The sequence below is a fragment of the Bubalus kerabau genome, chromosome 8, assembly GCF_029407905.1.
Source record: "Bubalus kerabau isolate K-KA32 ecotype Philippines breed swamp buffalo chromosome 8, PCC_UOA_SB_1v2, whole genome shotgun sequence".
Classification (NCBI taxonomy): Eukaryota; Metazoa; Chordata; class Mammalia; order Artiodactyla; family Bovidae; genus Bubalus; species Bubalus kerabau.
Window position 1 is genome coordinate 28327089 of NC_073631.1, and position 12769 is coordinate 28339857.

At 38.1% G+C, this 12769-nt stretch overlaps 1 protein-coding gene across 16 annotated transcripts in view; it reads left to right on the forward strand.

The window, feature by feature from the left end:
- Nucleotides 1–12769, forward strand: part of AHR (aryl hydrocarbon receptor) — a 513500-nt gene that overhangs the window by 72337 nt on the left and 428394 nt on the right. Inside the window, exon 7 of one of the 16 annotated variants that reach the window (XR_008717679.1) lies at nucleotides 469–1262. The exons of 14 other annotated variants lie outside the window; for them this stretch is intronic. The gene's annotated coding sequence lies outside the window, so the exon portion shown is untranslated. Of the gene's footprint in view, nucleotides 1–468; nucleotides 1263–12769 lie in introns of those variants that run through there. One more of the 16 variants, XR_008717680.1, reaches the window with a different exon arrangement.

A 12769-nucleotide genomic window follows, 5' to 3' on the forward strand; every position in this document is an offset into this window, starting at 1 on the left:
TAAAGAATCCACCTGCCAGCGCTGGAGACAGAAGAGGTGCGGGTTCAGTCCCTGAGTTGGGAGGATCCCCTGGAGTAGCAAGTGGCAACCCACTCCAGTATTCTTGCCTGGGAAATCTCATGGACAGAGGAGCCTGGCAGGCTATAGTCTGTGGGTCTGCAAAGAGTCGGATGTGGCTGAGCACACATATAGCTAATTAATTCTCTCAATCTCTCTCCATATGTGTATATATATACATGTATATATGCAGACAATTATATACACACACACAGTCTTGCAGTCCTGAACTACCCATGTCCTCTTGGAAAATGTAACATGCCAGCTCACTTGGCAAGCGGCAAGGAATGGATTTTACTTGGTGTGTGTGTAGTTTATACTAAGGTGAAGTATTAAAGCGGAACTATGGCCTCCTAACTAGGAACTTGGCAACACTAATACTGACCGATGGTTTTTCTCCTTGCTGTCCAGGCTCATCTTAAACAAAACCTGGATCCAACACTCACTCAGTCCCGATGGGCTTCTTGAAGTTTACATTTCCACACTGGGATCTTGACTTCAAATGCCTGAGGGCACTGGAGTCAGGAGGTTGTCCAGCTGTTACTGCCACTCCTTCTGCATTGACATTAAGGGATTGTGGGCTCTTCCTGCCAGTGTTCAGTCCGTGCAGCACGTGGGGTGCTCCAGGACAGTTTTCTTTTGCATCACCTGCAGTATTTAATCAGAGAAGGCGATGGTACCCCACTCCAGTACTCTTGCCTGGAAAATCCCATGGACGGAGGAACCTGGTAGGCTGCAAGGCGTCGCGAAGAGTCGGACACGACTGAGCGACTTCACTTTCACTTTTCACTTTGATGTATTGGAGAAGGAAATGGCAACCCACTCCAGTGTTCTTGCCTGGAGAATCCCAGAGACGGGGGAAGCTGGTGGGCTGCCATCTGTAGGGTCGCACAGAGTCAGACACGACTGAAGTGATTAGCAGCAGCAGCAGCAGCAGCAGTACTTAATTGTGCACATGAAGATCCAAAAACCAGTGTATCACCATGGGGAAACATGTTTAAATGCAAATACCTGGAAGTTCATTTTTAATAGTGTGGGGTTTGGAATATCTTCCCTGTAGACTGCTTTGTTACTAGGCATCCCTGGTGGTTTGAGTCACAGACCATACTTTGTCCTTTGACTTAGGAAAAAAACTTTTAGTTAAAAAATATCCATTCAGTTTTCCAGGGACTAAGGAGTCAGCAAAACAATATAAACATATATTTATAATAAAAATATAATATGGAGACCTCCTGCATATGAAAGCATTTATAAAAATTGTTACACATTTACATGCCATGAAAATAATTACATAAAGTACCAATAATGCATGTAATTGGAAGTACACATGACATGATCAGAATCAAGAATGTTCCCTGGGCTGGCTCTGATTTTTCCAACTTCCTTGTTGAGCTCAATTTTTGAAGGCTGTGGTGATGTAAATCTCAACCATGTCAAGGTTCTGCCTCTCCCAGTTGCCAGGGTCAAGCTGGCAGGTGAGGACATGTCTAGGCTACGTTTAGCCGTGCTGTATTTTCTGACAGACAGAAAACAGGAAGAAAACTCTTTATTTTGATAGGTGAAGACAGGAGTAAGAAGAATTATTTGCCTACAGTCAAGTGAACCAATCAGGTTAAAGAATAGATGACAGTTGAACACGGCTAAGTGTAGTGGGGCTGCTCGCTTATTATTTATTGAATATTGAAATTGTTGAGCACTTCCTTGCATTTTGTTGCATTGGGGTACCCCTTTCTTTTCACGTAATTTCTCATCTATATCTATCGAGGATGTCTGAGGTTTTTTGACTGTGGTGTTCTCTCTGACCCAAACTCCCTCTAGACATTCATACTAGCTAGAGCTTAATTTTGTCTATATCTGTTTGCTTCCTGTGTCCCTTGCCTTCCTCTGTTGCTGTCACTGTGTTCAGAGCAGGCAAAAAATGTGGAGTTCTATTCTAAGATGAAAGTTTCCCAGGTGAGTATCTCTGTCCCAGATTGAAACCCTTTCCATTCTGGTGTTTGAAAAGACTTCCTTACATACAGCTTGATCCCTCATCTGAGGACCCAGGCAAAGCCAGACAGTCCCAAGACATCCCTACACACTGATAAGAACTAGGGTTAAATAGAAATGCATATATTTATACTCCCAGTGAAGGAAGTCAACACATCTCAGGCAGAGGATTCTTACCAGCTACTTGGAATGCACAACCCAGGTCCTCATTCTCAAATTTGAAAAACATCCAAAATATATGAAGAATACCAACAGCATGAAAGAGAAAAACCAAGAAAAAGAAATTGAATAGCTTCTAATAGAAACTGATAATTTGATTACAGAGGATAATGGAACACCAACACAATTAAGAACCCATGAAAAACTAGAAAAACAAGCAAAAAAAAAAAAAAGTTTTAGAAATTCAACATGTCTTGAGTGAAGAAAAATCTTCCAAACAACAGTTTGAAGATAACACCAAGGAAATGGCCTAGAAAATAAAGCAGTGACAAAAATAAAGGAATTTGGAAAAACAGATAAAACAGAAAAAATCAATCTGTTTGTTTTAACAGAGGAGATCCAGAAATGGGGAACAAAGAAAAGTGTGGGGTGGGTATTTTCAAAGAAATATGAGAGTGATTTCCCACAACTAAAGAAATAACTGAGTCTTCAGAGTAAAGGGGCTAGAGATGGCTTGAATCAGTGAAGACACTTGGATTCACACTGTGACATTTTGTTTACTAAGGAGAAAGAGGTCTTAAATTCTTCTGGAGATTTGGGGGAAAATGCTTACATATGTTAGGAAGCATCAGAACCGCCTAGAAATCACAGACACCAGAAAACAACACAGAATGCCATAAAACATTTGAGAAAAAAAATACTCTGAACCTAGAATTTTATGTTCAGCCAAACCATTAATGACATATAAAGAAAACTAAAATGTCTCCAAAACACAAGGACCTAGAAAATGTGGTTTCCAGGCACCTTTATTTGTACAAAGTTGCTCAAAAAATATACTAAAGAAAAAAAGGAAAAGAAAAGGAAGAGGGAGAATTGGAAGAGGTGTGATAAACAGTGGCACCGATTGGTGTGAGTTAGTTGTAGGATCGTAGCTGTATTAGCAAGCCCGGAGAACAATAATTATACTGAGTGGATCGTATTATATTAAAGAAGAAAATGGAAACAAACATGATTTAGATGCTAGATGATATTGACATGGTGACAAAAGCATATGCTATTTTCTTCAAGAAAATAGGCCAGTTGCAGGATAAACAAAACCATGGCTCACGTGTGCAGCAAACATAAGTAGGGTGTGATACGCAGCAAGTGAAGTGAAGAAGAGAGTATTCTCTTTTGAGTGGTATAGAGGTGATGACATTGACCTGTGGAGAGAAGTAACCGTACTCTTAACACGTTACTTGGTTCTTCTGTGAATTAAATATACAGAAACACGTACCAGTCAGATTTCACTGTGGGAAAAATACTAAAGTCTTTTAAGAAGAATGGAGTTTAAGGCAGGGAGTGTGATGCTTGATAATCATTGAAAGGACAGGAGGAGTGAAAATTAAGCCACCACTGTAGAATCTTTGGTTCCACCTTGAGAAGTGGGATCAAAATGTCTGGAAGCTGCAGCTGCCCCAAGAGGGGAGAGAGCTGTGGAGAATCATCACAGAAGTTAATAGAAACTCTGCCAGTCCCCAGGGGACTGGCAGGGAACAGGGACCATGGCACCTAGTTGGCTGCTGCAAACTCCTGTTAATGCCAGCCACCACCTCTGCCAGAAAAATAGGGCTTTCTCTCCCTTTCTGCCTTCCAGCATTTCTCTCAGTGTATCTCACTCAACCACTCCAAACTGATTCTAGAACCCTCTTGGCAAGGGGGCATCAGGGGAATGTGGCTTGAGGTGTCCCACCCCTGCAATAGCAGGCAGATTTAGAACAGATTGGGAATGCATGTTAGCTAGAAGCAAAATCCCCTACCAGGGATAATATCAGTTAATTTATGTCCAGTGTTTAGAACCAGCCTATGGGCAAAATAGGAAAGATGTAAAAAATAATGATAACACAACAAAATACTATCAATGTTTAAGGTAATAGAATAAAAAAATATTTAAAGATAACTATTAACAGATTCAGAGGTAACTAATAGAATTAAATTAAAATTCTCTTAGAGCAGAAATAGATAATGACTTAAACGTTTCCATCAAAAAGTTATGCTCTAAGCTATAAGTGGTATAGGGAACCATGACAAGTAGTAAAAACAAGCAGAAAGCAGAAATAGGAAGTGGTATGTGGGGTTGAGTGGGTAGGGGTGGGACGTGAGACTGTTGCTTTTTATTTTAAGATCTTTTTATACTGCTTGATTAAAAAATACATATATTGCTTTAATAAAACTTAAATTATAAAAGGCTCTTGTTATTAATATTATCATCATCAAATAAAGGTATTGCTTAAGATGAAAAAAAATATATATATATATTTAAGAAATTTGCCCCTCTAATGACTTTCCTACCCTGCTGGATTACTGAAGCTCCTTTGTTCAGTTTGAATCAAAGTGATCAGGATTTTGTTTTTCATTAGTTAGTTCCTCTGTCTGCCTTTTGCATCTCTGTGTTTAGCCCTCACCTGCTGCAGGGGTGTGCCTGGGTGTGCTGTGTTGCCCCTGAGCTCTGCCTCCCTTGCTATTTGGTTTCAGGAAAGCACACACACCCTGTCTGGCTCACACTGCTGTTTGGAAGAGGGTGGGACCAGGATCCAAATGGACGTGATTAGATCAGATTTTATCTGAAGGTATTCAGTGGAGGGAATTTAATCAGGAATCCTTAGTTGCAGTGTATGAGTTGAATTGTTTTACAGTGAGCATGTATTACTTTATAAAAACAGTAACAAATAATCATGGAGAAAGAAAAAAAAATGTGTCCACACCTGTGCTAATGTATTTAATGTTGTTTTCTTTTTAAATAAGACAGCTTTGGTTGATTTCTGGCTTCTCTACTCCAAAGAAGTGAATCTCTGCAAACCTAAGTTAGGTAGAAAAGAGCCATCTTTCTCAAAATATCCACCAGAAGAGAGCTCCAAGGTCATGCTGACTAAATGTACCTAAACAGACTTGCTTAGTGCAGGATTTCTCAGGAGTCCGTGCTATGCTCTTGAGAATATCTACCATCAAGTGTGCGGTATCCCTTATCCTTATTTCACTCTGTAGCTCATGGACTTAAGACTGTGTGAAATGTATATTTGAAATTTGGAAGTTTAAATTTGGCAGTCAGGAGAGGAGAAAAAAAGGAAAATAGTAAGGAAGAATTTGATAACATTTAGGTGGAGAAATTGCTATTTTGGAAAATAACTGAACAATTCTAAGGTTGTTGGAAAATAGTCCAGTGTCTATCTGTCTATCCATCTATCCATCCTCCATGTCTATCATTTTATTTATTTTTTGATATATGGGCTTTACAGGAGATTCACTAAATACATGTGATCCGGGTAACTAAATTCAATTTTGGAATCAGTTTTCCAAGTACATATTTCTCTATTCTTAATAAAAAGTAACCATTTAAATAACCACTTGTTATTTTAAAGGTACTTTCTTTCATCACTGATTTCAGGAATAAGATTGTAAAAACGGCACCATTTTGGCTGAAATTTAGACTAATGTATCTATAAGACTGCTGCTAAGTCACGTCAGTCGTGTCCGACTCTTAGTGACCCCATGGACTGTAGCCTACCAGGCTCCTCCATCCATGGGGTTCTCCAGGCAAGAGTACTGGAGTGGGTTGCTATTGCCTTCTGCGATCTATAAAACTAGGAGGAGATAAAAAGAAGTGTTGTTGTTTTTCAGTTGCTTAGTGGACTGCAGCACTGTAGTCCGTGTATATCACCAACTCCTGGAGCTTGCTCAGACTCATGTCCATTGAGTCAGTGATGCCATCCAACCATTTCATCCTCTGTTGTCCCCTTCTCCTCCTGGCTTCAATCTTTCCCAGCATCAGGGTCTTTTCTAATGAGTCAGCTCTTCTTATCAGGTGGCCAAAGTATTGGAGCATCAACTTCAGCATCAGTCCTTCCAATGAATATTCAGGATTGGTTTCCTTTAGGATTGACTGGTTTGATCTTGCAGTCCAAGGGACTTTCAAGAGCCTTCTCCAACACCACAGTTTGGAAGCATCAATTCTTAGATTTAAAAAAAAAAAAAGCATTAATGTTATCCAATCTAGACAGGACTGACTTTCAGTTAATTGAAAGATTTGTTGTAGGAACACGGGCAAGTCTCTGGGAAGAAAGAAAAAGGATGAAACAATGAAAATATAAAAATAAGAAAGGTCTTGGCAACATGGTTAACTTTGTCCTCTTCTCAGTGGAAGCATTTTTATCTGACAAATTCCCCAGAGCTTTCTTCACTATTTGAAGCACAATTTTATTTTATTTTTAAATGTATTTATTTATTTTAATTGGAAGATAATGACTTTACAATATTGTGATGGTTTTGCCATCAGCATGAATTGGCCATAGGTATACACGTGTCCCCCCTCTCCCCATCCTGAAGCCCCCTCCCACCTCCCTCTCCAACCTATCCCTCCAGGTTGTTACAGAGCCCTGGCTTTGGATGCCCTGTGAAGCCAAATTTTAAAGAGAAGACATAGCCTCTGGACTAATATCTACAGGATTATTTCAGTAGATGAGGCTGCAGTGGCAGCTGGTTATAGTGTGGGCAGTGGAAGGTGGAAGCATGTTTAAAACAGATACTGTGTTGTCAGGAATACACACAAGGTTATTAGTATAGACCTTGCATCCTAGAATGTCCCAGTGCCTGCTTAAGTTTCTGTCAATATATATGACTTTACACCATTGATTTCCCTGAAGGCAACTGGAGGTAAGACTGTTAGGGTGAAAATGTGGATTACTATGCCTCAATTGTATATAAGCTCATCACTTTGAATTTTCACCTAAAAAAATATATCTTCTGAGTGCAGAAATTATTGATATGAAGCTTTTTTCCACTTTGTTTAATGATTTCTTTAACTTTTGTTACTTCTTTCAAAAGAAATCCATGATATTTTATTGGCTGTCATAGAAAATACAGAAAAAATTATAATGTGAAAGGAATATGAATTTTTAAATTTTAAAATAGTAGCCATTAATTTACTATCAAGTTGGAAAAAGGCAACATGGTTAATCTTTGGGTGTTTAATTTTCAAGATTTTATTTCTGAATAAAGTCACACATGTATATGGCAGGATACTCTGTTATTTTGTTTTATTCTCTGCCATAGGGATCTGGAGGAAATGTAAAGAACTATCTTTGTTGTGTATTATGAAGGTGGCCACATGTTGTGCTCCAAGATTCTCAGTTAGGATTTTTGTGTTGACTGGACTAAAAGCAACAGTTGGCAAATATTCAGAAAATAATCTCCATGTAAAGCTTTTGCTTTTGGGGAAACTGGGACTGAGAAAGGCAGAAGGCTACTCTTCAGAGAGAAAGTGTTCTTTGTAGATTCTGCTGATGAAAGTGAAAAAGTGAAAATCGCTCAGTCATGTCTGACTCTTTGCGACCCCATGGACTGTAAAGTCCATGGAATTCTCCAGGCCAGAATACTGGAGTGGGTAGCTGTTCCCTTCTCCAGGGGATCTTCCCAGCCTAGGGATCAAACCCAGGTCTCCCACATTACAGGCAGATTCTTTACCAGCTGAGCCACAAGGGAAGCCCAAGAATACTGTAGTATTCTATGTAGCCTATCCCTTCTCCAGCGGATCTTCCCGACCCAGATATCAAACTGGGGTCTCCTGCATTGCAGGCAGATTCTTTACCAACTGAGCTATCAGGGAAACTCAGGGTTCTGCTGATACTTGGACTTTTTTTTTTTTTGCTGTGAGAGGTTATGGATCATAGGGCAGATCCTGAAGGATGGTGAGATTGCAATGTGGAGATTGTCAACAGCTGTGGTCCTGGTCAGGGAGCTCTGAGCCTTGGAGGGAGTGACCATGAGACCTTGGCCAGTGGGCATGTCTGTGGTATCTAGTATGACTGAAGACAGAGGCCCATGTCTTCTGTCAAACTAGAAGACATGTCCTCAATTGTGTTAAACATCTGAGATTCTTACAGAACCCTGAGGTGAGGGAGGCCCTCTCCCCATGCACATGTGACAATTTCTTGACAGCCAGGTAGATGAGATTTGGGGCCAGTGTATGTGATTTAGGAAGACAAAGATGACCAGCACAGCCTTCGTGTTCCTCTCAGCTTGAGTAAGTTTTAGACAGGTTTGAAGGCCTCTGACTTCATTTTCTTAGAGTAATTTATATTAGAAAATTTGCAGCTGTAAATTCTTTTCTCTGCCCGGTTGAAATATAAATTTTCTACAATCCAGGAAAGTCTTCCTCTAGAACCTAGGAGCCATCTCTTTTTGCAGTTTAATCATGGAGAATCATGGGGCCCAATCTCTCTGTCTCTGAGGGGAGGCGTCTAACTTTAATAAGCATCAGTTAGCAAACACAGATGACTCATCAGTCTCCACCCTCTCTAATTTTGAACTCTCCTGTCTTATGTTCAGTGGAGCTGCGTTCAATCTCTCTTCCCTATTGCAAGTCTTGGCCCTTAATGCAGTAGTCTGGAGTAAAGTCTGTTTAGCCATTTTAAGCAAGCTTTTCTCTTTAACAAAGAACTGCTATGTTGCTTGAAATAGATTGTTATGAATACAATCTCTGTTCTTCCCTCCTTCCCTCTGTTCTTCCTTCCTCCCTCCCCTCTTTCTCTCTCTTGTCTTCTCCATGGATAGCTGACTTAAACATTAATTCTGGGCTTGTTTTCTGCTGAAGGAGACCTGAAGTGTTACCTCTTTCCATTACCTGGACGATCAGTGAGGCCTCAGCTCCAGACTTCCCTTGCCTTTGATTAATTAACTATCCTCAGTGTTTAAATTATGGGAAGAATAATTGTACGCTCATAGTGTTTTTTTTTTTCATTAAATGAGATCCAAATAAGAAGGCATTATAACAGTGTCATGTAGAAATACCAATATTAGTAGCTCAAGGATACTATTTTAATCTTCATGTGAAAATGAGAAGTGAGAAGGGTCTGCATAAGAAATGGACCTAAGTTACCTTGGCAAGTTTCAGTCTCTCTGAGGCTTTTTTTGTTTATAAAATTACTATATATATATATATATATATATACATGGTATATATATAACAAGGTAATATATAACCTTGTTGTGGTAGCTCTTTTGAAATAAAAAACTAACATGTATATGACAAGCAATTTTGCAAGAGGGTGACATTATTGTAATTGCTACTCTCCTCCATTACACTGGTTATTGGAACCTCAATTTTAAAATGTGAAAGGAAAATAAAATAGAAAAAGTCCAGAAAACATAGTTAAAAGGAATGAGGTGGGTTAATGAATGCTCTGTAATAGATATAATCAGATATAGAGATTAAAAATTGAGATTTTTTTGTTAATATAAAAATGTGAATGAAATAATTACTTTTGAAAAGAAAAAATTAAATTACCTAAACTGCTTCAAGAAGAAATTTTAAAAACCTAAATACTCCTTTATCTATGGTACAAGAATGAAACAAATGTACATAAGGGAATTTCTGTCAAATATTTAAGGAATAGATAATTCACAAGCTATTTAATTTGTTCCAGGTGGGAAAAAAGGTAAATATCTTAAATTTTACGCAAGTCATGAATCAGTTCATTTTACCAAAGTTAAATAACAATATTTAAAAAATAGATCCTCCACGCTATTTCCCCTCAGCCAAGAAAATCACAAACCAATTTTTCTCATCAATACTGTGTAAAAAATTCTGAATAAAAAGTAAGCAAACTGAAGCACTCAGCAAATTAATTCAATCAGCGAGAGATCTTAGTTGGAACAGAAGGTATTCCAGCTTTAGCAGAGATAAAATGGCTAAATGTAGCTTACAGAGTCTGACTGGGGCAGGAGCTCTGTAGCCAGGACCGATGCTCACACCCAGGCTTGAGTCTGCTCCAGGGCAGATTCTCGGCTTCTGCTGCTGGGCTCAGAATCCAGGGCTGAGGTGCTGCTGTAGAGGATGAGGGAGCCTGGCCACTGCTGCTTCCTAAAACCGGACTTCCCAGAACCATCCTTGCCAAGTTGCAGCTTACACAATACCAGTTTCTTCATGGCACTTGCTTTAACATTTGCTTATTCCAAGTGTATATCTGATGGACTGATCCTTGGTTATATGTTGAGACTTCTCTTTGTAAGGGAAGCAGAAGAAATGAATTTCTGGCTTCTTTAGTTGGAAATTCGTAAATTCAATGATGTGTAAAGTTCCTTTAAAGTGAGAAGATAGCACAAAAACTGGTTACTATATGAACCGCGTAGCCCAAAGTCCATTAACCCAAGGATGAATATTAGAAGAGTATGACAAAAGGCATTGCATTAAAAAGTCACATGAGAAAAGCAACAACTATCTCAATAGGCAATTTTAAAAATTGAATGAAATGTTGAATTAAATTCAACATCATCAAATTTGAATGAAAAGTCTCAGTAAATTATGACAAATAAGTTTTTTTTTAATATAGCATGGAATATTTAGCTTAAAATAAGAGCCAAATATACCCAACAGTGAAATATCAAAACTGCTGCTGCTGCTAAGTCGCTTCAGTCGTGTCCGACTCTGTGCGACCCCATAGGCAGCCTCCTACCAGGCTCCCCCGTCCCTGGGATTCTCCAGGCAAGAACACTGGAGTGGGTTGCCATTTCCTTCTCCAATGCATGAAAGTGAAAAGTGAAAGTGAAGTCGCTCAGTCGTGTCCGACTCTCAGCGACCCCATGGACTGCAGCCTACCAGGCTCCTCCGCCCATGGGATTTTCCAGGCAAGAGTACTGGAGTGGGGTGCCATTGCCTTCTCCAATATCAATATCAAAACTACTATTTTTTAATCACCACTGTCATTTAATAACTACTAATCAAAGTATTAATGATTGGAACTTATTAAAAAATGGATCCAGAAGAAAAAAATTATCAATATTTGCATCAATGTTTTTCTTTTTTGAAAAACCAAAAAGATCAACTGGAACAAAATAACAGACAGATAAAAAGGTAAGTTGGCTGTTTAACACGACAATAAAGAAAAATGGAAAGCTCCTCAATATACAAGCAATGTATGGGAGATATTGTGGGTTGAAAAAAACCATTCAAAAAATAGAATGACTAAGAATAAACTTAAGGAGCTTATATTGTAAATCTTCACTGAGGAAAATAAAAGAGATACGTCAGATTTACTTGGATTAGGAGACTTAATTTTATTGAAGTATCAATTCTTACCAAGTTACTTCAGTTAATGTAAGACAGGATAATGTTTGGAAACCAACTGAATAATTTTAAACTTCACTTAGATGAATTAAGTTTCTATGCTACAACTGAATATGGAATTATCACATTACTCCTGGGAATCTATTTATGATTCATCTTTATTTTTTATGTGTCATTATATTTATCAAGTGTTAAAATAATTCTTGCTGGAGGTATATCATCACTATTCATGCATTTAAAAAGCCAAAATGATTTGGACAAATAAAATACAAAAAGAAACCTACTTTTTGAGATACTACTACTGTTCTGAAACTATTGCTAAGGAGAATTTAAACATGGGTGTCTTTTTATATTCCAATAATCATGAGTATTTCATAATGGCTTTTAAATAATCTCATCAAAACATGAAATAGCATTATGAAAACAAGTCATCTTTCATATCCTCCAGATGTAAGTACTTTCTGCTCATACACTGTGATTCCTGGAATTTGTTATTTAGAAAGATTGGTAGATTGCAGCTGTCAAAAATACATCAGATATTATTTGAACTTGTACATCATCATGGACTGTATCAGAGATTATAAGAAATGAGTAATGATGATAACTGTGAAGTGATGGACTTGTCTAAAAGATCTTATCTTTTCCAAAGCTCTCATCATTTTTAATATGAATTTGATGTAAGTTTAGCATAAACATAGTGAGTTAGAGTCTGATGACCAGACATTTTAATTTTATAGTTATAGTAATGTTTTCTTTTTTAAATGTCAGATGATGTTTAGACTTAACTTTTTTTTATTACATTTTTAAACAGTCATAAGAAATCACTACCCTACTCTGTTTAACAATTGTTTATTTATATACCCTGTTTTAAAATAGTCTATAAAGAAAAAACAAGAACATACAGATTGGAACAAAAGGTAGTCACTGTATTTTCCAGATTGGAGGCTTACTTTATTGGTACATCTAACCTGGGTCTACTTAATAAATTAATTTTTTTTCAGTCTTCCTGTTTATGTTCGTTGTAGTTCCTTAGCTAAGATTAGGTGAAGTGAAATCCTTAGCATTCTAAACATATTAACTTGTATATAAACAGGAAGATTCAAAAGAGGCTAGCTGGACGAAGGGTTAGACCTACTAATGAATTATAGCCATAGATTGTAAAAGAAAACATCATTAGATCTTGTGTGTTTGCCAGAAAAATCTCTACGGCTTTATCTTTCTCAGTTTTTCTCCCATGACCATGCAAGAAGACAAAAACGTACGTCATTGAAGAACGTCCTTCTGAAGAACAGGTGTAGAATAGAATTGAATGCATGTCTCCAGAGATAAGTCAGAAGACAAGGAGAGAAAACCACATTTTCACTCTGCTAAAGCAAACTGCTATTTAAAAGACTTATTGCCGGGGCAGGCACAACATGATGAAAAATTCACAAGGTCAGTTAGTTAGGGTCAGCAAAGTCATTC